The 25,938-nt window shown below is 53.1% G+C and overlaps 1 long non-coding RNA gene across 1 annotated transcript; it reads right to left on the bottom strand.

Moving 5' to 3' along the window:
- Nucleotides 1–7,921: 7,921 nt before the first annotated feature.
- On the bottom strand, nucleotides 7,922–22,119 carry LOC121102856. The gene is made up of 3 exons (XR_005834950.1): nucleotides 22,003–22,119; nucleotides 8,356–8,480; nucleotides 7,922–8,010 (listed from the first exon to the last, which is right to left on the bottom strand). It is a non-coding gene; the product is annotated as an uncharacterized LOC121102856 (long non-coding RNA).
- Between the last annotated feature and the right edge of the window lie 3,819 nt (nucleotides 22,120–25,938).

The following is a 25,938-nucleotide window of genomic DNA, read 5'->3' on the forward strand; positions in this document are numbered from 1 at the left end:
GAGCTGTGAATTCCCAGAAGCTCCGAAGGGCCGGGAGGTTTGGTTGCAAAGCCCATGGGGTTTGCAGCCAGAAAGCTTCGAAGTCTGAATTGTGTCTGCCCTTCTAGCTAGCTCTGCAACTGAAGTCAAGGCACTCTCTGTGCCTCTGTGTTTCTGTCTGGAAAGAGGGCTAACTAATGTGAACACCTGCCTCGTGGGGCTCCAGGGGGGAGCAAAGGGACATGGAGACTACCGGGCATTAAACGATATTTCTAAGTGTGAAAATAGGAGTCTAACTCCAGGTGTAGGGGTTGTCTGTTCTTTCCAAACACCTGTTGTCTCCCCTCCATCAGCAGGAGGAACGGAGCTGGGTCTTACGTCCCTCCCCTGCCTTCTCGCCCTCTATCTGTGCTCACCAGAGCTGGACCCTGGGGGGCGGGGGCCCCTAGTTAATCTCTGTAAGTCTTTGTCTCTGGGATTCTCATCCACACACCTGTTAGCAAGCGCTAAGACTGCCCGCCTCCGGGCAGCCCGCAGTTCCCCTGGCCCCAAGCCTGCTAGGGGCTGGTTGTCTTTCCCCCCCTCTATCTTTTATTAGCATGGGGTGGGCTTCCTAGAAGCCAGCTGGGAAAGGTCTTCCAAACCAAACCAAAAGAGCAGATGTTTAGTAATGCTTTGCCCCCCACTCCTCGTCTGATCTGGACCTTCATTCACACCTGCTCCTAGGGGATGAGCGAACTACCCAGAGGCCCCCTCCTCCACTCCCGGTCCTGCTGGGAGGGCGGATAGAGAGGGAGAGAGAGGAAAATCACTCTGGCCTCTCCCAGTCTAATGGCCAGCCTGGTCACCGTCCACTGTCTCTCAAGATGCAGCCGGGGCTGGAGATGAGGAAGCAGTGTCCGGCCCAGATGGTCCCCCACTGTTCTGCTCTCCATTTATTAGCCTGTCTCTCTCCTCCAAAAGACATGTCAATCACCAGTGAGCCCCATGCTCTGCTCTGTCTCTGCCTGGGACCAAGAGAAACAGGAAGCCAGAGAATCCTGAGCACAGAGCCCCTCCATTTCCTCCATCCCTCCTCCCCTGCCTGCTCCCCACGAGCCACCCAAAACACACAGCTGAGAGTGTGTGCAAACAAGCATGCACACATCCCCAGGCCTCCCCTGCACAGTCCACTGTTCCACAGTCTCGCTCTCCGGCCCCGGCCTTTGGCCAGGAGGGCACCTTTACTTTAAAGACACCCACAAAAAAAGATTCTATTGCCTTTACTTATCCTTTCAGACCTGGCTCAAGCATCATAGCCTCTATGAAGCTCACCAGAGCCCCTTCTTTCTTTCCCTGGAGTGTACCTCCACTTGTCCCCCAAAAGGCATCAATTCAAGAACTTACTTCAGATAGTATTTCATTTTAAGGCATATACCTATCTACCCCACCACATTGTGCCATGTGTCTAAAACCTCTATACTTAACACAGTGTTGGCACGCATTAGACACTCATTAATGGCGGATGGATGGATGGACAGACGGATGGAAGGAAAGCCTCCCAGAGCATCCTCCCCCGTTTTTAAGAAGCAATGTAACAAAACGCCCTCCTACTTCTCGCTTCCTCAACATTCCTATCTCTGTTGGTCTGTACAGTCGTATATAACCGAGTATCTTCACAGATATTATAGAACTTGGTAGACCAGTGGTTTTCTCCTTTTGGGGAACCCAAGCCCATTTGAGGGTTGAAAGAAAATGGCAAAGTTCAGGGAAATGTTCAAATGCACAATTTTCTCAGTAAGAGACTTGGGGGCACTCCCAAAGAGCACCTATGGGGAACCCTAGGCAGCCATGCACCCAGCTTCAAAATCCTTTCTCGGAGGTCTAGACAGACACCAACACTTTTATCCCTGCATATATGATCTTGGACTCATCAAATGGTGGGACATGGGTGGGCATCTGGCCCTGCTTGACTCTCATAGGCTGAAGACCATTTCTGAGAATCCCTTACGTATTTTTCTCCAAAGCATACACTCATGGCTCATAGGGTGTATGGATAGGGGCTCTGAATTTTATATTGACAACAAACAAGTCTTTACTTTGGGCCAAACTATTCTGTATTAAAAACAGTGTGTCCAATGGCACTTTGGATTCTCTGGATAGTATCCCTCATAGGAAGCCCTGCGGTGGTTCAGGGCAGCCCCAGAACACGGCAGATGTACCCCTCCTGTACGTACCCCAGCCAGAATGGCAGGAACACAGTGTCCGCTCTTCTTTGCTTTAGCAAGACCTCTGGCCAGATTCAGTGAATTTCAAGTTCAGAGTCGGACGGCCTCATCAACTCAATCCACCAGCACAGTCTGCAGCCGGAGGCCTGGGGGCAGGAGGCGGGAGGGGCTCGGCCCTTCTCAGCTGCAAAAAAAGCAATGAGGTTGAACTTTATATTTATTGATCACAGCTCCTCTAGACCTTTACTATCATTTAACTCTCGCTTCTAACCAAATCCTTTTATCTCTTTTTGCCAACTTCACTGCCCAAAATCGTTTTTTTCCCTCACCCTGTGAACACATTTCCATTTCACTGCCCAGCCAGCCTGCTGCCAGAGCTCTCTCTGTGTTTATTTTCCTCCCCTGTCCAAGAGTGTCCTCATCATAGGGAAGAATTAAAGGAAGAGGTGGCCTGGAAGGGGTTAAGCTGACCCAGTAAATACATACTGCAGATTCTCAGTTTCTGGAGCAAATTCAAGAAACGTGTATAACTTGGAAACTATGGTTAATTCGAAGATAATTTCTTTTGAGTTTTGACTGAGATGGGGGTCTTTCCATATGGAAATGGAAAGATAATCATGTGTCTGGATTGTCCAGGGATGCTGGCCATTGAAAAAAAAATTGCAATGAACATTGAGAATTAAAAAAATAAAATAATAAAGTCGCCACTCAAAGGCTAATCTCCCAACAGTCCTTTCTTTGCCCTTATTTGAACCCGCTTCATGCTGGGAGGGGACCCCAGGCAAAGAATCCTGTAAAGAAACAGCCTAAATGAATGTACCCTCGCTCCCTCTAAACTCTCTTAGCGCCTGACTTATCCTCTAATGAGGTTAAAAATGTGCTGGGTCTTGATTAGGCAGAAAATCTTGAAGGCCCCCTTCCCTCTCTTGCTGAACACTGCGGTAGGCGGCATCAGGCCGTCGGGGCTTGCCGGCCGGAGGACTGGCACACACTCCCCGGAGTTGCTGCGAGCGCTCTCCCTGACGTCTGCCCCTCTGGGTAGCGTTCCTGGGCCTCCCCCAGCACCCAGGCAGGACACGGTATCATCCGTCTGCTGGGGGAGCTGGGCTTGCTAGGGTACAAGCAGAAAGCAGCTTCATTCTGTCATTGTGTTACAGCCCCTTCGAGCACATTCTTCCCTGACCACTGGAGGACCACTTAGAGAAACCTCATAGCTTCTGGAGTGACTCTCAGTTTAAAAAAAAAAAAAAAAAAAAAAAAAAAAAAAGGCCTGGTCCTTCTAACATCAGAGCCTCTAGTTCGAATCCTGCCTGGAACTCCCATTCCCCAGCTTGCCCTGCACACATGGAAGCCTAAAGAGGGGACACAGGGATGGCCGGTTTTATCACTATGTTCTTACTCTACTCTTCCTCACTCATGTCCGTTGTTGGGACCCCCCACCCCCCGCCAAGGTCAGATAGGGTGGAGATAGGGCAGTGGGGGAGGGGAAAGGCCAGGCAGGTCTTACTTGACTTGTAGGATGGTAATATGGCCTCCGTACCCTCTGGACATGGCAGATTCCAAATGCCAAGTCTTTCCCTTGTCAGGCGCTCATGTGTGTTCCCTCACCCGTGATTCCTTTGATGCGCTGCCATCTCTTCTCCTGGAGGCTTATGACCCCCTCCCCCACCTCCTCCAGTCCCACAGCCAAGGGCACAGCCCAGCCTCTGGTGCCGGCGCGAAGCCTTCAAAATCCCCAGCATCCGTCTGCAAGGCCAACACCAGCCCAGAGGAAGGAGGCTCTCTCGGTGTCCTGCCAGACTCTGGGAGGACCACAGTTTGAGGCCACCATGTCCCTCTCTGCCCAGCATCCACAGGCCCCGGCCAGCCACAGCCTCTCACCTTTAGACCTTCTTAGGCCTTAGCCAAGCTCTTAAGCGGCTCTGTCGGTGTCCCCTCATTTGGGTAGGTGGGAGGGAAGCAGCCGCCTTCCCTCTCCCATGGGGGATGGAGGGACACAAACCACTGACAGCTCCCTTCAGAGAAAGCCTCCTAACAGTCTCGCTGATCCCTCTGCAACCTGTTTTTATATCCTTGAGACGGGTGAGAAGCTAAGGGTCACACGCCCTGGGTGGTGGGGAGGGCACAGGGGCAGACAGAGGTCTCAGCTTCGGAGCCTCGGCCACATCCTGCTTCCCAGGCACCTCAGTCGGCTTGAATACTCACCCCAAGTGTGTGAAGGCCGAACTTCTTGGGGCCACTCATTCATCACCCACAAACATGCCATGAGCATAGCTCAGGCTGCCCTAAGCAACACCATACACTGAACAGCCTGAACAAAAGAAATTCTCAACGTTCTGAGGGCCGGGAAGTCCAAGACGAAGGTACCAGTGAGATAGTTTCATTCTGAGGTCTCTTCTCTGGCTTGTAGGCGGCTGCCATCTTACTGTGTGTTCAGGTGACGGGGCGGTGGGGGAAATCCCACATGGGGTCCACCCTCATTACCTCATCTAACCCTATCGTCTTCCCCCAAACCTCACCTCCAAATACCACCACGTGGACAGTTAGGGCTCCAACCTAGGAGTTTGGGGGACGCAAACATTCAGTCCCCGACAAGCTGTAGGTCAGGCCCGGCTGACCATAAGAGCACCCGCAGCATGAGGCTTGCTCGCTCCCACTCTTGGAGGAAAGGCCAACGTCTAGGTAAAGCGTGGCACAGCAGTACGGGACGTGCAAAGCAATGGCGCAGAGGAGGGGTTGATGGAGGGAGCTTCCAGAAAGTCTAGGAGGGGCTGCAGGGACGTGGGGGGACCCCCAGTGGCCAGATTGCATGGGTGGCATCCAGCAGGCCTGTAGAGACCACTCACCCAGCCTTCTTCCATATGGATGGGGTGCCCTTGAACAGCTGCTTCTTGGGAGGAACGTGTGCCCGGGCTGTGTAGACATCCTGCTACTAAACCAGATGGGCTTTCACTGGCCCTAACTGAACCCCTCCACGTGGCTGAACTGGGCCGCTGCTTCCCCCACAAATCTAGAAATCGGGAACCCGACTTTCATTGTGCAGATCAATAAACGGAGGTTGAAATATAGAAGTGGTCTCTGCGTGCTGGAAGGAAACACACTTCCAGCCCAGGAGAAGGCTGCCTGCTCTTTGGGGGAGCAAATCCCTCAACTTTAGCTCCCAGTTCCTGCGGGTTTTGTCACCAAGAGGTTTCCACCCACTCCCAGCTTTTTCCTCGAAATGCCATAAAGGAAAGTTTGTCTAACTCCGGGTTCTTTGCATTCTGTTTAGAGACACAGATAAAAATGTGTTCATTATCCCATCTGCGGCCGCTCAAATGAGAGAAAAGTGCTTCTGTATTAGGCGACGCGATCCACCCAAACCTTTTTACTTCTATTAAAAAAGCATGAAGGCAATTTACCGGGAGGCACCTGTCACCGTTTGAAAAGCAGAAAGGCCTCTTTTATCTTCCGATTTATTTACAGGTGCAGTCTAGTGACAGAGGCAAGTGTTTTTCCAGTGTAGTGACTTGGAGGGAACTTGGAGGAAAAGCTGCTCTCAGATGCTCCGTTGTCCCTAAAGAGGAGTGTGGGGTTGCCACCATCACACAGGCCCGAAGCAGGTCCCCACCTCCTGAGCCCACCGGCAGACACACTCCCTCAGTGGCTCCGACCCCTGCCAAGCCAGCTGCTAGGTTTCTGCGGGCTTCCCTCCAATCCAGGTGGAGAGGGGATAAAAATTTGGGGGCTCCTAGTAGAAAATGGGCTCAGAGAGAAGGAGGGGGACTTCCAGAAGGATCTTGTGTTTCCAAGAATCTGCTAGGTACAACACGGGGCCGCAGGGTAGCACTGACATCATCGCCTTTTGGGGAAATTTGAGCAGTAGACCATGAGTTTCTCTGGGGTGGCTTTTGTGTTGTCCTCACTGGAGATATCTTTTGACGTTTTCATGGAAACCTTCTCCAAGGAGCCCTCTGGGCACTGTTTCAACTTCTCTCACTGCAGACACAGAGAAAACACGAAGGAAGAACGGGGCCCGGGAGAGGGGTAATGGTGCTTGGTGCACACATAGTACTTCCAGGCCAGGATCAAATCGGGCATCTGAGGTGACCACAAAAGACCTTTTCTCCCACGGTCAAGCCCATTTATTGGGTCCCTGCCCTAGCTGCCGGGCTCAGCATTCTGGGCTGGAGACACAGGAGCAGGCGAGGTGCGATGCTGCTCAGTCTGGAGGGGAGACAGGCAAGAAAGGGAATCATCCAAACAGGAGGCAGAGCAAAGTAAGCAGCAAGGAGAGGCGTCCGAAAGGCGTTGTACGGGCACCGAAAGAGAGCGGATTCACTCTGAGTTGGGACCCAGGGAAGGTGGCGTTTCACCCCAGAAGACAGCATTTTCTTTGGTCTCCAGGAACGAAGGGTTTTCAGAAGACACCTGAGGAGGGGGGAGGAGGGAGGGGGTGGAAGTGGCACCTCTTCCACGCAGAGAGTATCCCCTCTGCCCTGCTCTGGACAGAAGAGCTCAGCCGGGGCACAGGCGCACCTCCCGCCAAAGCCCCCCATCATCCTCTGGGGCTTCCGCTGGCTCCGGCCCTCGTTGCCATGGTGCCAGTATCTGGTCCCAGTGACCTGGCCGGTTGCCATGAGCACCTCTGCAGGAAACACTCGTGCTCCCCAGCACCCAGCACCCGGGACCCCACGTGTCGGGAGCCAGAGCTGGCTTGAAACCTTCAGAGCTTCCGGCTGAAACCAACACTGCAAGAAGGGTTTGGATTGGATGCTGAGTCCAAATTACTCCCTGAGAAGCTCTGAGGGAAGTGCTGGGACCCACATCGTCCATCCTCATGGAGGGCCAGTACGGATTTTGGATTTTTCTATGAAGGACGGTATAGTCCATACCCCTTAGCGTGCTTTCACCACCCTTTACAATCTGACACCTACCTGACCCCCTCGCCTGGCACGACACCCACCCCACCCCTCTCTGCACCTTGTGCTCCAACGTCAAGGAAGAGCTTCTCCAGCCCCCTCTGCCTGCACTCTCCTGGGGACCTCGTAGGGTGGGCAGGATCTGCTCCTCCATTAGCCCTTTGCCCTTATTTGACCTTCAAGGCAGATATGAGTGTCCCCACTCTCCAGATGGGGAGATGGGGGGTGCAGAGAAGATGGGTGTTCAACCAGAGCCATGGTCAGCTCTCCTGTCTCCTAATTCTGAGCCCACCCCTGCCGTGGTGCCGACCTTTCAACTTCCCAGGATCTCTTTTATTGTTTTTTCCTTCCACAGACCCCAGGGACTCCTATGATGTCATCCCCAGCCAATCACAGCTCCCAAGGAGCATGAGATAACCACTGTTAGTGCAGGAATTGACACAATCCCAGTTAAAAGCACAGAAAGCCGATGTTTCAGGTAAGCCTTGCGGCCCGAGTGCAGATAACAGTATGATTTCTGTTGGGCTATTTGAGACATTGACAGAAGCTCTCAGAACCTTCTATTATGACTTTCCCTGGGGGTCCAAAGACCTTGGGTTGGGAAATACTGTGCGATTTTTACAGCAACCTCAATTTTCAGGAGAAAAATCAGGACCTACGGTGTGACAACTATGAATACGTGTAAGGAGTGATGAGACAGGCTGTTTGAACTCAGTACTGTTTCCAAAAATCTGGGTTAGGTTGCCATTCATTCACTCACACATTCTCTCACTTATTAAGCACTTACTGTGTGCTAGGTGCTGGGGGGCATAGTGGGACATGGCTCCTGCCTTCACAGAGCTGCCGGTTCGTTTACACAGAATGACCCCGAATAGTGTGGAACAGGAGCGAGTGTGAAAATCTGGGAGGTTCTGAAAGCCTGTCTGGAGAAGAAGACATCTGAGTTTAGTTTTGGAAGATAAACAATAATTTGCCATGGGTAAGAACAGAAGATTAGGAGGAAAGAGCATGAACAAAGAAAGGTTGAGGGTGTGAAATTGCAAAACCATGGGAGCTCCAAAAGGTGTCTTGGAATTGTAAAGAGGGAGGCAGAGATGGAGAAGGAGGTTGGGAGAGGCGAGACTCCACGGCAGGAAGGAGCCAGGCGAGGAAGGATCCCGAATGAACAACCTGTAGCAGCACACCCTGGCCCCACCCCCATGCCCCACGGCCGCTAACCCGCAAAAGACAGTCTGAGACAGCGCACGTTCCAGGCAAATGCTCCTGACCTCGAACATTCCGTGCTCTTCTTCCTCCACCTCCGGATTCCTGTGGACACTCATCGATCCCTCTACTTTCTCATCACGGCAGAAAGTGGGACAGGAAGCACTCTTGCCCTCATGCAGGTTTTACTCTAAGAGGCAAACATCGATCTAACAATCTAAACCATAAGCATAGATCACAAATATCCATGTGATTTTTATAATTACAAATATGAAATGTAAATATCGAGTGTCAATTAGGAGCAGTGCTATGAGGGGGCGCTACCTGCCTGGTGCTATAGGGGCTTGTAACAGAGAGACTAACTACTCAGAGAGGTGGGAAAGATTTTCCAGAAGTACTATAAACCAAGCTGAGAACCACTGGACAGATAAGGATTAATGTCCCCCTTGCTCTTGGCCCCTTGGATGTTGATAACCTATGTGAACCTCCTTTCTTCGGGTTTGGACTTGGCTTCCTACTTGGCCCCAGGCTTGGCTGGATCCCCTGACTTTTCCAACTTTCCCAGCCTGGGCTGAGAGGGCCCCTCTTCCTGCCCTTCCCAGGCTAGACTCTGGCCTTAGGGCAAAGAGGAGCCACGAGAGGGCTTTCCACAGGGAAAAGATTTTCCACACCTCCAGCCCCAAGTCCTCTCTGAACTCCACACTTGCCAATCCAAGTACCTGTGCCCCGTCCTCAGTCGGGTTAGACCTCCCAAATCTAACTTGGCCAGATAAGGTTTCCAGAAGGAGGGAGCCGTTAACAGCATCAAATTCCAGGGAGAGAAATGGAACGATAAGGGCTGAGAAGGGCCCATCCATATGCAATATGAAGTCATATGTGACCTTGGCCAGACAAGGTCAATGTCATGCAGAGGCAGTAGCCAGGCTACCGTCAGTTGAGGAGATAGGGGAAGTAAGAAAAAAAGAAGCGTCAAGTATAGACTATTCTTTCAAGACACTTGGCTGAGAAGGGAAGGAGGACGAACAGCAACCGGAAAGGTATCCTGGTGGCCAGGAGTTTCGTTTACCACGTGGGACGAACTGAGCATCTTTATGGGCTCAGGGGAGAGGCCAGAGGGGAGGCTGAGGTGGGCTCTATGTGGAGAGGGGCTGGTGGAAGGAGTGTAGTTTCCGGGGCTGGAGGGAGGGGGCCAGATTCACGAAGTAGAGGAGGGGTCTGCGTAGGACAGAGAATAGGCCCCAGAGCCCTCACTGTGGCTGGAGCCCACTGACTCCCATCAGGGTCAGCAGACAGGACAGGAACACAGGCCGCCTCTGACAGGGGCCCATGAACTAGGGCCCAGCCGGCGGCTGCTGGACAAAGAGATAGATATGACGCTGAGGGGGAGGATGGGGGTCGACATGACCAGACCACGTGGGTTATTAAAGGGAGCCTCTCTGGAGCAAGTGATATTTAAGAAGAATGGAGAAGAACGCAGGGTTTGGGAAAGGACCTCTTGATCCAGGAAAAGGGCTGGTTTGGGGCCTTCCGGAGAGGCAGAGTGAAGGTACGGGGAATCCTGTCTTGACGAGACAGACACACGGGCACACGGATGGAGGAAGAGTCCAGTGCCGTGGTAAGAACATGAATTCTGAAGGCAAGACGCTAAGTTCACACCTGGCTCAGTTTACTACCAAGTTGTGTGATTTGGGGCAAGTTACTGAACCTCCCGGTGCCTTGGTTTCTTCTTCCGTGAAACGGCTGTGATAGCGTATGGGGAAGTGCTCGGGGCCATTATTTTCCAGGCAGCTGTTCCACGGCTCACAAGTTAGTGCTGAGACAGCTTCATGTGCCGGTCTATCTGTTGTAATATATGGACAGACAGACGGACAGCTAGAGATAGGAGGCCTAGACCACATTTATCACCTAGCCTGCTTCCTACTTTGTCAGAAAAAGTGATTTAGGCACCTTTGCTTCTGAGGCACATTTCTAAACTATGGGTCCTGAAATCTGGAATATCCAGGTGGCTGCTTGGTCCGTGGGAATGGAGGGAACAGCCTGACGGGGCAAATACCAGCGTCCACACTGTTCCCTTCTCTTTAGGTCTTTGGCGCAGAGAAACGCGGTAATAAAAGGCCTCCGAGTCCAACAGGAAAACATGGATTTTGACCAGCCTCTCGTCCCCTGCCGTCCACCCTCCATCCCACAGCAGAGATGCTGGCTTTCCTCCCAACATTCATTTTCCTCTTATTTCAAAGCAGTAGAATTTTCCTCGGCACTTACCACCCAGATGAAGACTATATAACCCGTCCTCCCTCCCAGCGAAGTGTGACTGTGCATCTAAGTTCTACCCGAAGACAATGGTGTCGTCTGGCAGCTTCCGAGAATCTTCCCTAAATTATAGCTGGCGTACATGCCCTCTGCCCCTTCCATACTTGTCCATGAAGCCGTCTGGACCATGGCTGTGACGAGGGCCATCTTGAATAATGAGGACAAAGGCTGCTCTGTAGGGGGGCGGGGGCAGAGGAGAAAGTGGGAAGGACCGTGGGGGTCCTGAGGGATATATGGACCAAAGTTTCCATCCCTGCCATTCCCTGGCTGCCTCCAGATTTTCATGTGACAGAAGAGTAGACTCCTACCGGATATGAGCCCCTATTCACTTGTAGCCGAATCCAGTCCCACCTGGAGCACAGCCCCTCCGGCAGCTCAGGCTCCAGGGTCATAGTCTATTGCAATCTTGACTGCTCCCAATTCAAATGAACAGAAAGAGGAGCTACTGCTTCTGACCCCCAGCCTCCATCTGGCCAGAAACTTCACTGGAATGATAATAGCAACCTGTATAATGCTTTATTATTTACAATGTGCTTTCTCAAACATGAGCTCATTAGAGTCGCACAGACACAGTGTGAGGTAGCCGGGACGGGTTATGTCTATGCTCCCCGCTTTCCAAGAGAAGAAAACTCAGTGACAGGAGTTTAACTATGTGGCACACGCCACACCGTCAATAAGGAGCAGAGTCAAGAAACCCAAATCTTGGGGCGCCTGGGTGGCACAGCGGTTAAGCGTCTGCCTTCGGCTCAGGGCATGATCCCGGCGTCGTGGGATCGAGTCCCACATCAGGCTCCTCCGCTATGAGCCTGCTTCTTCCTCTCCCACTCCCCCTGCTTGTGTTCCCTCTCTCACTGGCTGTCTCTATCTCTGTCAAATAAATAAATAAAATCTTTAAAAAAAAAAAAAAGAGAAACCCAAATCTTGCCAGTCTCAGCTCAGAGCTCTTTGCAGAACACAGCGCTGCATGTCTGCCGCTGGTCCCGGGCAGGACGGAGCAGGAAGAGGGCTGCTGGCCCAGGAGGGGCATGGTGGGGCGGGGGGCTGACGGGCTGCTTTGTTCTGGTTTGTTTTGTTTTTAACAGATTTACTGCTCTCATTTGTCTAAACATTTTTCCTCCTTTTTCTTTTTTTTATTGTGGGGAAAAGAAACACACAACGTGAGATTTACCCCCTTAAAATTTTAAGTACACAGTATGTTCTCGTTCACTATGAGCACGATGGTTACGGCAGATCTCTAGAACTTTTTCATCTTGTGGAACTGAAGCTTTATACACATGGAACAGCGAGTCCCCATTCCCACGTCCTCCCAGCCCCCGGCAATCACCATTCTACTTTCTGCATCTATGCTTTAGAGACTTCCTATAAGTGAAATCACGCAGTGTATGTCCTTCTGTGACTGGCTTATTTCACTTAACCCAATGTCCTCAGGTTTCATCCATCTTGTCACATATGATAAGGTTTTCTTCTTTTTTAAGAAGAAAATAATATTCTGGGGGCACCTGGGTGGCTCAGTCGGTGAAGCATCTGCCTTCGGCTCAGGTCATGATCTCGGGGTCCTGGGATTGAGCCCCTCGTTGGGCTCCCTGCTCAGCAGGGAGTCTGCTTTTCTGTCTCCCTCTCCCTCTGCCCCTTCCTCCTCCCCCTGCTCCTGCTCTCTCTCTCTCATATAAATAAATAAAATCTAAAAAAAAAAAAAAAGAAGAAGAAGAAGAAAAATAATATTCCATCACAGCAGTAGGTTGGCTGGGCTATTCACAATAGCCAGAATGTGGGAACAACCCAAGTGGCCATCGAGGGATGAATGGGCAAAGAAGACGCGGTTTATGCGTGCCCTGGGACAGGGGGCTGTTTAACCAAGCCTAGGTGGCACATCGGACCCCTAAACAGGGCACCTGCCGCGTGCATCTAGGTTACCACAGGTCACAGAGGACTTCCAAGGACGCCTGTGGGAGACGTCATCCAGGGGTTCATCCAAGTGCTTGGCATTTGCAGCAAAGCGCTTTGCTGATACTGCTGGGGAAACCACGTGGTGAGTAGGCTACAGAACGAGAGTGAGAATATAATTTGCCGTGTAAGGCAGAAGGCACTCTGTGCCGTTGAATTTCCAGGCAATCTAACTGAGCCATATCTTTGGTCACGTATGTGATAGGTTCGGGGCTAGGTACTGAGAACACGGGGGTGAAAAGACAACATAGTTCCTGCCTCCTGGGCTTCCCATAAGGTCCCATCACCCTCCAAAGAGCCAGTGGGTCCCAGAGGAGGTTGCGGTGAAGCCTGGGAGACGGCTGGATATGTAGAGATCGATCTGGGTAAGAGATGCAAGACAAAGATTCTGCAGGCGGGGCTACAATACTGAGCTGCCCGTGCCACATGCCTAGGGCTGTGGCAGGCACATGCGTGCCACTAGAGTGCCGGAAGTGGGAATTGGGGCGGTCAAGGAAGACTTCCTGGAGGAAGTGAAGCTTGAACTGGGACTTAAGGAATGGGAAGGATTGGGCAGGTGGAGAGGGCAGAGAAGAGGTTTCGTGAGTGTTAGGAGTGAATGCTGAAATGTAGCAGACGGGGGTGGGCAAGGAAGGGATGACTCATCTGGCCTGAGCCAAGGGGTCAGGCCGATGAGTAAGTATCTGGCCGACTGGCAGAGTCAGTTTGGGCTCGAACGCCAGGCAGAGGAGCTTGGACCTTATTCCCTAGGTAGTGGAGAGACATTGGAAATGGACTTTGAACACAGGAGAAATGTGCTCAGGATGGTGTCTAAACTTCAAACAGGCCTCCACCAGGGTGTGCAGGAGGACTGACACGAGGCCAGTAAGGGTGACATTTTCAGAGGCAGGTGTATGGACAGGTCCTCAAGTGGCAGCAGGGCTGGGTATGAAAGATGGGGAGGAGCCCATAGGCCTCAGGTGTCTCCATCAGATGGGATGTCATCGCCGGCCAGACAGCTTCCAGAAAAGGGCCCAGCTTCTGCAGAACAGAACAGTCCTAGCTCTGCTGGCTACAGATGGGGCTCCTACCCAATGGGGAGCACGCCACGTTCACGGGACCCAGGCTCTCCCCTGTGCAGTCACTCCCGGTGAGCAGAGTCTTAGAGGTTTTCTGCAGGAGAGATGGAGGCCATCTGGGGCTCTACCCAGTCACTGGGAGGCCAAGCAGAGGCCCAGCCCATGAGAGGTCAGGAAGGAGGGGAGTGCCCAGAGAGGCGGTCAGGGCGAGATGCCAACTTCCTCTCTCTAAGAGACAGTCACTCCCTTGCTCCCATGGCCACCCTGGGCTCAGCTCAGAAGAGTCCAAGTTGCGGTTGGAGAAAGGCGAGCTGCAAACACCCAAGAGGGGCTGCCAAGAGTCATGGTCCATTCATCTCTGCCAGGAGTCAATATGGAGCTCACTAAGGAGGGGCTGCCCCCAGTGATTGATGGGGTTTCCAGAGGTTATTAACTGAACTGGACTTAGTCTCTTTGGGCTGATCTATGATCCAGGGACAGTTTTAAAGTATGTGGCTTTCTGGCGCTGGGTTATCGAAAAGAGTTAAAATGGAAGTAGTCACTCAAAGCACTGCCATCTGTCACCGGTTGCTTGCGGGGCTTCTCCAGGTGGGATGGGGAGGTGGGGGCTGGGCCTTAGCCCCCTCTATCCCACGCCATTCCCTGGAGCATCGGATGCTTCCATTGTCCTTTCTGATGCCAAGGGGGGTGGGTGCTGCTGAAAAGCTGCCCAAAGCAGAAAAGGGTGGGGCTGGCTGGGGGAGTGTGTCTCTCAAGCTTTGCGTTCCTAGGGCAAGTCCGGTCCTCCCTCTGACAGATAAAACAATGTCAATGAGAGTATTACTATTAGCATGTGCTGAGGACCTGTCATGTGTCAGTTCTTGTCTCAGCGCTTTACCTGGAGAACCTCACGGAATCCTCACTGAGAGCCCTGCCGGGTAGGTGCCATTACTGTCATTTTGCAGAGGAAGAGGCTGAGGCCCCAAGTTAGGGGAAAGGAACTTGGCCAAGGTTGAATCAAGGGCAGATACAGTCAGGATCCCAAGTGAGGAGTCTGGTTCTGGAGCCCGGGCCCTACTGCCTGCCGAGGGTGGCAGGTGGATGGAGGAGACACACACACATGCACACGCACACGCACACATACACGCGCACATACACGCACACGCACACACACACGCACATACACGCACGCACGCACATACTCGCACATGCATGCACGCATTCACACACTCTCCCCTTTCCTTCCAGCCACTCCCAGTGCCCTCTCAGCCTCCCAGCCCTAGGCCCTGCCTGGCTCACCCTCCATGCTCTCCATGGCCACAGAGCATCCTCCAGGCCCGGGCTCTGGCCCTGCCCCTCCCCTGCTCACCTGCTCCCACCGTCATGCCTCCCTTCCTGGGACACCGCTGGGACCGGTCATATCTATATTCACTGACATGACTGCCTTTCCTGCTGAGCTCTAAAATCCAAGAGGTCGGAGAGAGTCCTGGAATGGAGCTCCTGCCAGGAAGGTAGGTGGTGCCGGGGCGGCTCTAGGGCCCAGTCCTGCTCCCCCTTTCTGACACTAAGTTTGGGTCCCTGGAGCCTGTCCTCCTCTCCCTTCACACTTGTACCCTGGAGCCCTCCATCAGAAACATGAAATATGAGTGTGGGGTGGGGGGGATTCGTGCTGGCTGTTGGTCCTCCCCCCAGGAATGTGACCTAGTAATTATGATGAGGGCCAGGGCAAGCCTGGGGGCTGGAGGGGGTGCAGCTGATTCAGGGACTGGCAGGCTGGAAAGGGGCCTCCAGAGGCCATTTCTGCCCCATTCCTGGCTTGGAGCAGGACATGACCGCACCAGTTCCTGACACAGGCCGTGCCCTGGGCTGGGCACAGGGGCAGCTTTAACCCTCCGGTCTCCACATCATCATAATAATATGTGTTCTCTGGTGTGGGCAATTGACATTTCTCAATCTTATGTAAAGCATGTGAATAAGAGCGATTCTAAAAAAAAAATCTATTTTTGTCCATTTATAACAAACAGTCTCTGTAAAAACAGCGTGCACGCTGCATGTGCGGCTTTGAGACGGTGGCCCAGCCCTTCCCACCCCCACCCAGCTGGATTAAGGGGGCTGTCTGGCAGCCCCTCCGTGGAGACGCTGGCTGGGAGCTCAGGGACCCTGCTTCTGTCCTCTGGGAGAAAGGGCAGCTCAGGTGGGCACCGCCATCGCCCTCAGGAGCCCCACCTGCAGGGCTGTGCTGACAGCGGCCTCTCTGGGCCCCTGGGCTTCCTGCATCGGGACACAAAACACTCTCTGGAAGTGGTTTGTGACCCATCGCCTCTACGTAGTGCTGTGGTCTCACTGAGGGCAAATGTCCCGTGCGCCATTCCCCACCCCCTTGCTCAGCACGTGACAACACTCCTGGGAATGCTGATGGCTGTTCATTCCACCATTTCTGAGTCCTCTCTCCTCCCACTCCTTCCCAGCTTGCTGCCCCTCCCCACTCTCTTTTCCCACCTGTCTACACCTCATCTCTCACTGCCTCCCCCTCCAAGCCCCTTCTCCCATCTCCTTGCCTGATTGGGTCCAGAGATGACTATTGGGTCAAGATGATGCACGGGTCACAAAAAATAATGGGCTGTTGATTGGAAACATCCATTTTCAACTAATTTCCAAGATCAAAATTATAAATACATTGCAAGCATAAAAAGAAGAGCACGGCAGGTTGAACACAAATCAGAAATGTTTAAAAAGAAGGAGGAGACCCCCAAATGGAAACATTCCAGAGGTCTTCCCTTAATAGCGTCTTTGTTGGTTTTATTTCTTGTTTATGTTTCTTTTTACCTTATTACGAAAAATACTCATGATGGGAAATACAAACAAGCAAAAGCAATACAACAAGCAATTATAAGCCCACCCATTCAGTCACAACCACGGGAATATCTTGGTCTACACACCTTGGATTCTTTTCTCCGTGTGTGTGTGTGTGTGTGTGTGTGTGTGTGTACATTTTCCCTCTTCCCAAAGAAAGTTCCAGAATTTCAGTCCCTCCATGCTGTAAAAGAGGAATATTAACAGCAACGATAAACCTGGTCAAAGTTTGAAAAGTGTCACGTATTCTATTTCCTTCTCGGAGCTTGTAATATTCGTTGTAATGAATATTCATTGTGATATTCATCATAAATGAATTTAAAGCTCTGGAGAGATCCCCAGCTAAGAAATCTGTTTAACTTTGTTGTTCCCTAAACTCTTTGACTCTAGAGTCTCCTTTTCATCTGGCAGCTATTAATATCCTTACTTGTGTTTCTGAGAAAACATTTTGCCAAATAATGAGAGATAAATATCTCTATATCTACAGATTTAGTTTGCAAAAATAGAATCTTATCATATATTCTGTTTTGTAATACTAAATAGGTTTCCAACTAATCTCCGTTATTGGGTATTTGGGTTATTGCTAACTTTTTATGACCGTTTATATTGTCTAAACAGTATGGAGTAGTATGAATAGGCTGAATGTGAATTAGAAATTAAAAAAACACAAAAGGAAATAGCTCAGATTCTAAAAAAAAAAAATGGACAAAAATGTTTAAAAATGCATAAAGATTGCCAAACCATCCCCATGGTACAGCAAAATTTTCTAACCCAGGGATACAGAGTACCCACTTATTTAACAAGTATTCGTCAAGTACCCACTATGTACCGGGCTCTAAGGAAGGTTCTGGGGAGGCAGTAAGTCGAAGAGATGGGAGGAGGTTACATGCAGGCGGGAGAGAGTACAGAGTAACCGAAAGAAACAGGTGGAAGAAGGTAAGCACATTGCCGCCGGGGAGGGGAGAGGGATGGTGAGGCAGGGGCAATTTTAAATGGGGTTTTCAGAGAAGGCCTGGCTGACAGGGGAACATCCCAGCAAGATCCTTTTGGGATGTGGGTTGCAGGCCACGCAAACTTCTGGGGCAGGAGCGGTCCAGGCAGGTGAAGGGCCAGTACTGCGTCCCTGAGGTGCCAGGGAGTCTGGCTCTGGCCCTGCAAGTAGTCATTAGGCCTGGGGCCCCCGGGGAGGAGCTTGTCTGGATTTGCTCCTCTCATGGCAGGCACGGGGTGGGGGCTGGGCCTGCGCATCCTTTATTGTGGGGCAGGACAGGGCACATCCGTAGCACCCCGAGCTCAGAGGGAGCAGTAATCATTATATCTCACCAGGTCATTGTTCTAACCAGAGTTTTGTTGGTACCCATGTGCTTTCAACTCAACTACCCCCTATTCCACTCCAGCCCATCACTCTTTCCCCCAAAGGCCAAGGATGCTGTCTCCATGCTGACTGCCCGTGATCAAAGCCCCTCGCTCTCCTGAGATCTCCTCTGCTAAGCCCAGGACTCTGCCTGCTCTGGCTGGCCTGCTCCTGCTCGCATAGCCCGCTCTGAGCCGGGCTCCGGGAGAGGGAAGGAAATTGGTCCTGGGCATGGGGGAGAGCCTAAGGGATATCTCTCAAGCACATCACCCCAGACGGTCAGGGCTTTTCTGCAAGGTGCTCGAGAATGACAGACAGGGGAGGTGGAGGCAAATCCAGGCATGTAGAAAGCACACAAAAAGAATATAGGAAGACAGAGGCAAGACATTAGCTAGGATGCAGGACGTAATGACAGAGAGGGGGGTGCAGATGTTGCGAGGAAAACAGAGACAAATAGAAAGATCGACAGAAAGGAAAGAGAGCCAGGACGCAGGGGGAGAGACGAAGACAGGAGGGATGAAGGAACCCACCGGAGAGGTAGGATGCAGATGGGGAGACAGAGAGGGGTCCTGAAACCCAGCTGGTCCTCACCCCCTCTGGCACATGGAGCCCAGAACCCTCCTTCCAGGAAATGCGGAATGCCCAGGAGTGAGGTAGACCTTCAGTGCTGAGGGGCAGCTGCCTGCCGACACCAAGAAGCCTGAAGATTTGGGATTGTGAAGCCTTGGTAGGATGGGGGCCAGCTCAGAGGGCCAGCTGAAGACATCTTTGAGAAGGAGATATCTCAAGAGCTTAGGGACTGCCCTCGGACGAAGACAACCTAATGGGGTAAGGGTTTGAGTTCTGGAGCAACGCCATCTGGGTTCATATCCTGGTTCTACCCCTTCAAGGCCATGTGACCTTGGGCCAGTTCCATCACTTCTCTGAACCTGTTCCCTCCTCTTTGAAAGGGGTACACTCTTGGTTGTGTGGTTCAGACGAGGTAAAGCAGATCCAGCACTGAGCACGGGGACGGGCACGTAGTGACTCTACCGTAGTAGCTCCTTGTTGGCACTATTACTACTCTCTGGGCTCCCTGCCTGGGAGAACAGTGTCTAAGCAGGGACTGTGTGGCTGAGGGCCTGTCCTCTCTTGGTGTGAGTGCACTGGGGCCTGGAGGCTCCCCTAGCTTCCATCTTGCTCACTCTCCAGAATGGCCCTGATAAGTATACTCTTTAAACACCAGTGCCCAGTGCCGCTTCCAGCACCTTCCAGGAAAGCCATATTAGGTGTCCACCTTTTGGATGCACAATGCCTAGGGGGTGGAGGGTCCAGCCAGAGTTTCCTCGTGGGTCCTTTGTCCTCTGGCATGCCGACGACCCTGGCCACAGCTGCCCTGCGTGTTGTTCTGTAAGCTCTCAACCTGCCCGTCTTAGCAACCCAGGGTGGAGAAGATCCAGGCAGGCCTGGGCTGGGGCCTTGGGTCCCTGGACCTGCCCGGGTCCTGACCTCTGCAGCCCTCCTCTTCCCGAGGCTGGGATTTCTCACTGCACCTTCCCTCTTCCCTTCCTTCTGCCCCAAGCCCAGGTCCAGCTGTAGGACTGCTAGATCCTAGCGGTTCTGGCCTGACGTTCGGGGCTACACCAGCACGGTGCCCAGTGCTGGTCTGCAGGGCTCTGGGACAGATAACACACGGTCTGGTGTTCCAGGCCCTATGTTGCTAGGCTTCCTGAGACTCTGGTCTCTCCAGGTCTGGTCCTCCGCTCGGTTAGTCTCACACCTCCTCCCCAGGGCTAGGATGCTGCTGCCAGCCCCAGACCACCCTGAGGCTGATGTCCCTTCCATCATTCCGCCCACCCAGCAAGGCACCAGCTTCTCCATCTTGGGTCTTAGATCCACAGTAGTCATGACCATGATCACTGGCTTGAAGATGCCCCTTTTCCCGGCTGAGCTCCTGCAGCTAGCTCTGACACGCGGCCTCTTTCCCAGCCCAGGGGCAGCCTGGCCCGAACCCCAACCTTGCCCCTCTGCCTGGTCCAGCTGCACAGGATGCTGCCCTGGAATCTGTCTGTCCTGGGACCTGGCAGCATCTCTGCCTTTACAGTTCGGGTGACCTGAAAACTCGGCTTTTCCCCGCCTGCATGGGGGAAAGGCTCTGCCCTGGCTGCCTCCAGGAAGGAGGGGGAGGAGGACCCCCGTCCTGGCCCGGGACACAGACAGAGCCTCCTCTCCTTTGCACACGTTTCTACCCCAGGGGTCAGATTCCTGTTCTCCTTGCACGAGAGAATGTGGCGGATGTGAACATGGTCAGCTCTCAGCCCCTCATCCAGGAAGATGTGGGTTGTCCGCCAAGGGGCCTCTGGACATACTGGTCTGTGTTGTTCTGTGTACCTTTGCTTGCTTTCACTCTGACAGTGTTAGGTCTGTCCCAGCTCCCCATGGCGTCAGAGGTCCCTGTCCCTCCACACCCCTGGCTCAAGAACCAGGGCACAAAATCAATTCGAGGCCACTGCAAATTCATCCCTCTGCACCTGCACCAAACTGACCCATGGTCCCCTGCGCACCTGGCTGTGTCTCCCAGACCCTGCGTGTGTCTCCTTCTCTGCTCCTGTCTCCCCCCTCTCCCTTCTCTCTTTCCCTTGCTGCTGCGTTGTCAAGTATTCCCACTGTCAGCACTTGCCGTGTCGAAAGTTCTTCCACTTGTGCAGCGAGCAGCGTGGGCAGGCTGGGTAATGTCTGTTTTACCCTCTCTGTAATGAATCCTATCTTCTTCTCTTCGCGGTGATGGTTATTGATTCTGTCTTGACACCTTGGTTTGTTTTCTGCCAGCTCCTGCCTTCCCTTCATCTTGCTGTGGCCATTTCTCCTCTCTTATCTGTAATTTCCTCTCTTGTTACGGCTGCCTCCCTCCTGGGCTGGCATGGCACTGGAGCCAGGGTTTTGTATTAACTTGGTAGTGTGGCTCTGTCAGCCCCTCTTTCTCTGATGCACTGGGTCTGGGGGGGTGGCCGGGAGCAGGTGAATAATGACAGAAGGGGCAGAGAAGAAAGCGGAGCTGGCCCTCCTGATGCTGGTTGTTCTAAGGCAGCACTCGGGCCATGCTGCTCTCCCCTGCTCAGAAACCTGCAGGAGCTCCCCTGGACCCCTGCACAAACGATATGATGCTTAGCTGGCCATGAAGACCTTCATGGCCTCACTCCAACCTGCGTTCCCAGCCCCATCTCTCAGAACCGCAAACTTTACACTCCAGACACATCACCCTGGCTCCTTACTATTCCCTTCTACCCCTGGGCCTTTGCTCATGCTGTTCTCCCCCTCCATTTTTTTCCTTCCCCAACTCTCACTCTATTTTTCACCTGGAAAAATCCAATTCGTCGTTCGAGGTCCAACTCACACATTATCCTTTCTCAGAGGCCATCCCTGGCAACCCCCATCTTGAGGTAGACTTAAGTCTTCTCTCCACTGGGCTCCTACAATTATTTGTTTCAAAATGATAGCTCTTTGCCTCCCTGGCTCTGCGGGAACAAGCCGGGTCTTGTTCCTCTAGCAGGTACTCAAGAGAAGTATGTTGAGTAGAACCGAATGACGTCTTTTGGGTCATTGCAAATACCTTGCCAGGGAGGTGGGTCCGGAAATGGCAGCAGTTCCGGCAGGCGCTAAGTTTGCTGAGGCACAGATGCAGACCATGGGGACTTAGCTGAATCTGTCCCGGGGTGTGGGCACGCATCAAGGCGCCCTGGTGCAGAGGTGCCCCAGGAACCAACCAGCATTCTCCGCAGGGGGATAATGTCTCTGTCTGGGCCCTAGAGCCAGAAGCAGTGTATGGTCAATGCTGAACACTAAGCAACTTCCCCAGGACCTTGGCCGTGGAGTGCCGAGTGGATAAGCTAAAGGGAAGGGGTGAGAAGGACTCAGACCCAGAGTCCCTGAAGTCAAAGCCATGAACATCCCTCGGGACCTCGGAGCCTGGAGTCGGCCCACCTCCTTCCACTTCTCCTGCCCTTCCCTACCACCCCACTTAGGGCTGGCTGTTCAGCAGCTCCTTCCTGGTGCTATTTAAGCAGCTGTTTCTAGCAAGCATTAGCATTCCAGGCATTAAGGAGTGCAGCATTATGGAGAGTGGGCTTGTGATCGCCCCAGGCAAGGGTTCACCTGGCAGACAAAGGAGGCAGAATTTGGGGTCCATGAACCATCTTAGAGCATCTCAACCAGACCAGGAGAGATAGAAGACATACCTCCTCTGCTCCCAGCCCTCAGACTCTTGTGCAGTGAGCTCCAGGAGTTGTCCTGGTCAGTGGTCCCTGGAAGATGGATGGTAGGTGGTCAGAAAGCTTGTGGGGTTCGTCATGGCATTGGGAGGACAAGACACTGTGAAGGAATGATCTTTTCCTGAGCCTGACTACATGTCCCCTACTCTCATCAAGGGCAGAGCATAAGGCAGGATACTCACTCTCTTTAGCAGATAAGGACACTGAGGCTAAGGGGGCAAGGTTATCTGCCCAAAGTCACATAGCTAGCAGGTGACTCAGTTGGGATTCAATCCCAGATCTTTCTGACTCTGAAGTCAGTGCTCTTTATATCATCTCCATTCCCTAGGCTCCCAGTCCTGGGACAAGGCTTCATCCTGAGGCCATTGCCGACCCTAAGCCACTTCTCATCCTTGCTGTGATGCCCAGATTCCTAGCTGGCCCCACTGATGCTCTTGGACTTGGGTCCTGGTGTAGACCCCTCCCACACTGAAGCAGGCCTGTGCTATGTGTCCAATGGAACACAGTGGGAGCATGGGACTTTCAAGGTTAGGTCATGAAGGGCACCACAACTTCTGCCTCGGTCTCTTGGATTGCTTGCTCTGGGGGAAGCAGCCACCATGCTAGGAGGGTACTCGGGAGCCCCGTGGAGAGCCTGCAGGAAAGGAAGCGACTTGCCAGCCATGTGAGAGGCCATCTTAGATGCCCCCACCCCCGCCGCCCCAGTCCAACCTTCGGAAGACTGCAGCTCTAGGATCATCCCAACTACAACCTCATAAGACACCCTGAACCACCCAACCAAGCTGCTCCTGAGCACCAGACCCCGGGAGAGATAACAAATGATTAGTGTCATTTTCAGTCACTAAGTTTTGGAGTGATTTATTGCACAGCAATAGATAACTAATATGTCTGTCCTCCTCAGAACAAAGGGCATTAATGTGTTCAGAGCCTCTTACACAGAGCCCTCAGGCTGAGGGATGGATCGTCTTTGGTTTCTTCCCCAGAAAGCAGGAAAGGCCCTGAGGTGGGCACAAAGCCAGAGACCCTCTGCCAGGGCCTCCCTTTGCCCAGAGACACTTTCTTCTTGGAGAGGGACAAGGTCCCATCTCTCCCTGAGACCTCAGAAAAACACCCTGCCCCCTGCCCCAGCTTTGGGGTGAGACAGGAGGAAGGTGAAGCCGTCTCTCAGACCTCATCAGAAAATGTCCCTTTCCCTCCTTAATGAAGATAAATCCCAGCACCCAAGGAGGACACCAAATGGATACAAATGAACCAGCCGGGCTATCAGATGGTTGTGTCTTCTCAAGAGCCACAGCTGACGGCACGTGGATGCCCGCGCCTGCGGACATCAGCCTGCACTCCCCAGAGGGGCAGCACCCCTGTCTCGAGAGCTCTGGGGCCATCTTGAAGAGGATATAGCCACTCTGCCCTGGCTTCCCCGGTTTCTAGCTGGAGCCCTAAGGGTGGTCTTGGGGAGGGGCATCTTGTCCCCTAGCACGGTACCGAACTTGAAGGCTACAGAACGGGCTGGCCCTGGGGCTCACACCCTGGCATGCTGCTAGGTTTCCATAGCCTCCACCAGGCCGCCAAGGCCCACATCACTGCCGTGACCCCCTCCTGCTCTCTGGCGGGGGTGCAGATCAAGAAGCCTGGTTTTTAGATGGGCATATTGTATTCTTATTTATAAAGCTGCCTGAGAAAGAAACCATTGACTGGCTTATCACCTTCTGATTTGCTATTACCTTCTTTATCCCTCTGCCTCTAAGTATTGACAGCGTGTGTCTGGTGTGGGACAGTCCTCCTGGGGTGGGAGTCGGGGACATCTGGATGCCCCGAGACCCCACCTCTGCTTGCAAGAGAAGCACGGGCTAGTTCAGGTTCTCGGGCTTTTCAGAAACAAGGAGCTGGAAGCTCTAGGGGGCAAAAAAATGGTACCAACAAGCTTCAGAGACCCCATCTCCCTTCGTCTCCAAGCAGAGAGAAAGCAGTACAAAGCTCATCCCCCCCCTTCCGTACCTGTCCTCGTCTATCAAATACTTCCGTCGTGCACAAGCAGGCTTCTCTGGCCCCAGCGCCCTCCTGCACGCTCATTCCCCTGGCACTGTGCTCAGCATCTGTCTCCTTATTTACTCGTCCCGGTTTCTTTGCTTTCCCTGCACCAACCGGCGTGTTGTTTATCCTTGCTCAGGCCCGTCCCTGCGGCTGTCTCTGGATCATGCTTGTCTCGCTAGCCCTTTGCTCTTCCAAGGAACACGGCTCGGCTGGCAGAAAGTCCGTCCCTTGATAACATTTTCCATCACAGCACCAGTATCTCTGCAAACACTCGAGTCCTCGGCCAAATGTTCTGGGAGAGGCAGAGGGAGCTGCCCGCCCTGTTTCCCGAGGTGTCGGGGGAAGGGCAACCCCCTCCCTCTTGTGTTCACCCCTGTGGGTATTCATGCAGCCGACCTGCCCACTGGCAGGAGGCCGGAGGGGCCAAGCGTGCGGCCTGGCATTGTAGGTTGAGCGGGGCCCTGGCAGTAGGGAAAATCCTGGCTTGATCACTCCCCACCTTATTCAAGTCTCAGGATCTCAATTTCACCCTCTGAAAAGCAAGTGTTATCTACTGCATAGAGGAGTGAGGCAAGGCATGGAAACAGCTAACCAATGGTGGTTTTCTGACCCAGAGTAGCAGACAGAGAGACGAGGTGGCTACTAAGCTGGAGTGTGCCTTGCCAGCACTGAGAACCGGAGGGGTTTAAGAAGCCAGGAATTCTGCACAAAAAGCAGCTCACCTGCATGAAACAAGGAACGGTTGATCACGCCTTAGCCCTGGATGGGGGTGGAGTCTCTTAGAGAAAATATCATCCCCAGACCTCTAGCTCTACCCCTCGTTTTCCAGCAGACAGAGGGCAGCGACTTGCCTGAGGTCACCCCGCCCACCAGTGGAAGCCAGGTCCATTACCACTTAGCCCCAGGCAGCTTCAGCCCAATACAGGGGCAGATAAACCAAGGCCGGCAGAGGCAGGGCCACTGTCAGAGACTCCATCAGCAGGACTGAAATGCGGGCCACGCTCCCTGAGCCCCACGACGACTTTCTGGAGGCCCCTCCCACACCAAGCAGCCACTGCTCAAAGATGGGGTCATATGGGGGCGCCTGGGTGGCTCAGTCATTAAGCGTTTGCCTTTGACTCAGGTCATGATCTCAGGGTCCTGGGATCGAGCCCCGCATCAGGCTCCCTGCGCAGCAGGGAAGCTGCTTCTCCATCTCCCTCTACCTGCTGCTCCCCCTGTTTGTGCTCTCCCTCTCTCCCTCTCTCTGTCAAATAAATAAATAAAATCTTTTTTAAAAATGGGGCCACCTAAGAAGAAACCATTAGCATCTGGAAATGTCCCCCAAAGCAAGCCATCCCCAGCCCTCTCACTTTCTTCCTGAACTGAGTGGTGTCTGCAGTTTCCCGATGATGTAGGCCCCATCTCCTCCTGCAGGTGGAGGAGGAAGGAGGTGATGGGCACGGTGGGGGTGCAGGTCAGTGGGGGGCATGCACGGAGGTGACGCTGGCAAGAGAAGGAATCCCCCCCACCCAGCCCAGGAGGGCCTCTTGTCCCTGAAGGAGGCAGATCTGGGAATTGGACAGGAAAGAGGGTGGTAGAGCGGGGAGAGAGAGAGAGGTTGAGATTGAAGCTGGGGCTGGGGGAGGCCAGGCCAGTCTCGGGTTCTGGGGAAAGACAGAGGGGCCTCGGAGGCCCAAAGCAGCAGCGCTTGAGACCAAGCACAGCTCGAGCCCAGGCAAATTCCTGAGACGCCTAATGGTGATCTGGCCCTGGGTACACTGCTTCCCATGCCTCGTCGCCGGCACACTCGGCCCTGTGCAGGTGAGAAGACCAGCCGCAGGCCCTTTTTGTAAGTGAAGCCACTACAGTCCAAGCTGGTGACATGGCCTC

The sequence above is a fragment of the Ursus maritimus genome, unplaced genomic scaffold, assembly GCF_017311325.1.
Source record: "Ursus maritimus isolate PB19 unplaced genomic scaffold, ASM1731132v1 scaffold_16, whole genome shotgun sequence".
Lineage (NCBI taxonomy): Eukaryota > Metazoa > Chordata > Mammalia > Carnivora > Ursidae > Ursus > Ursus maritimus.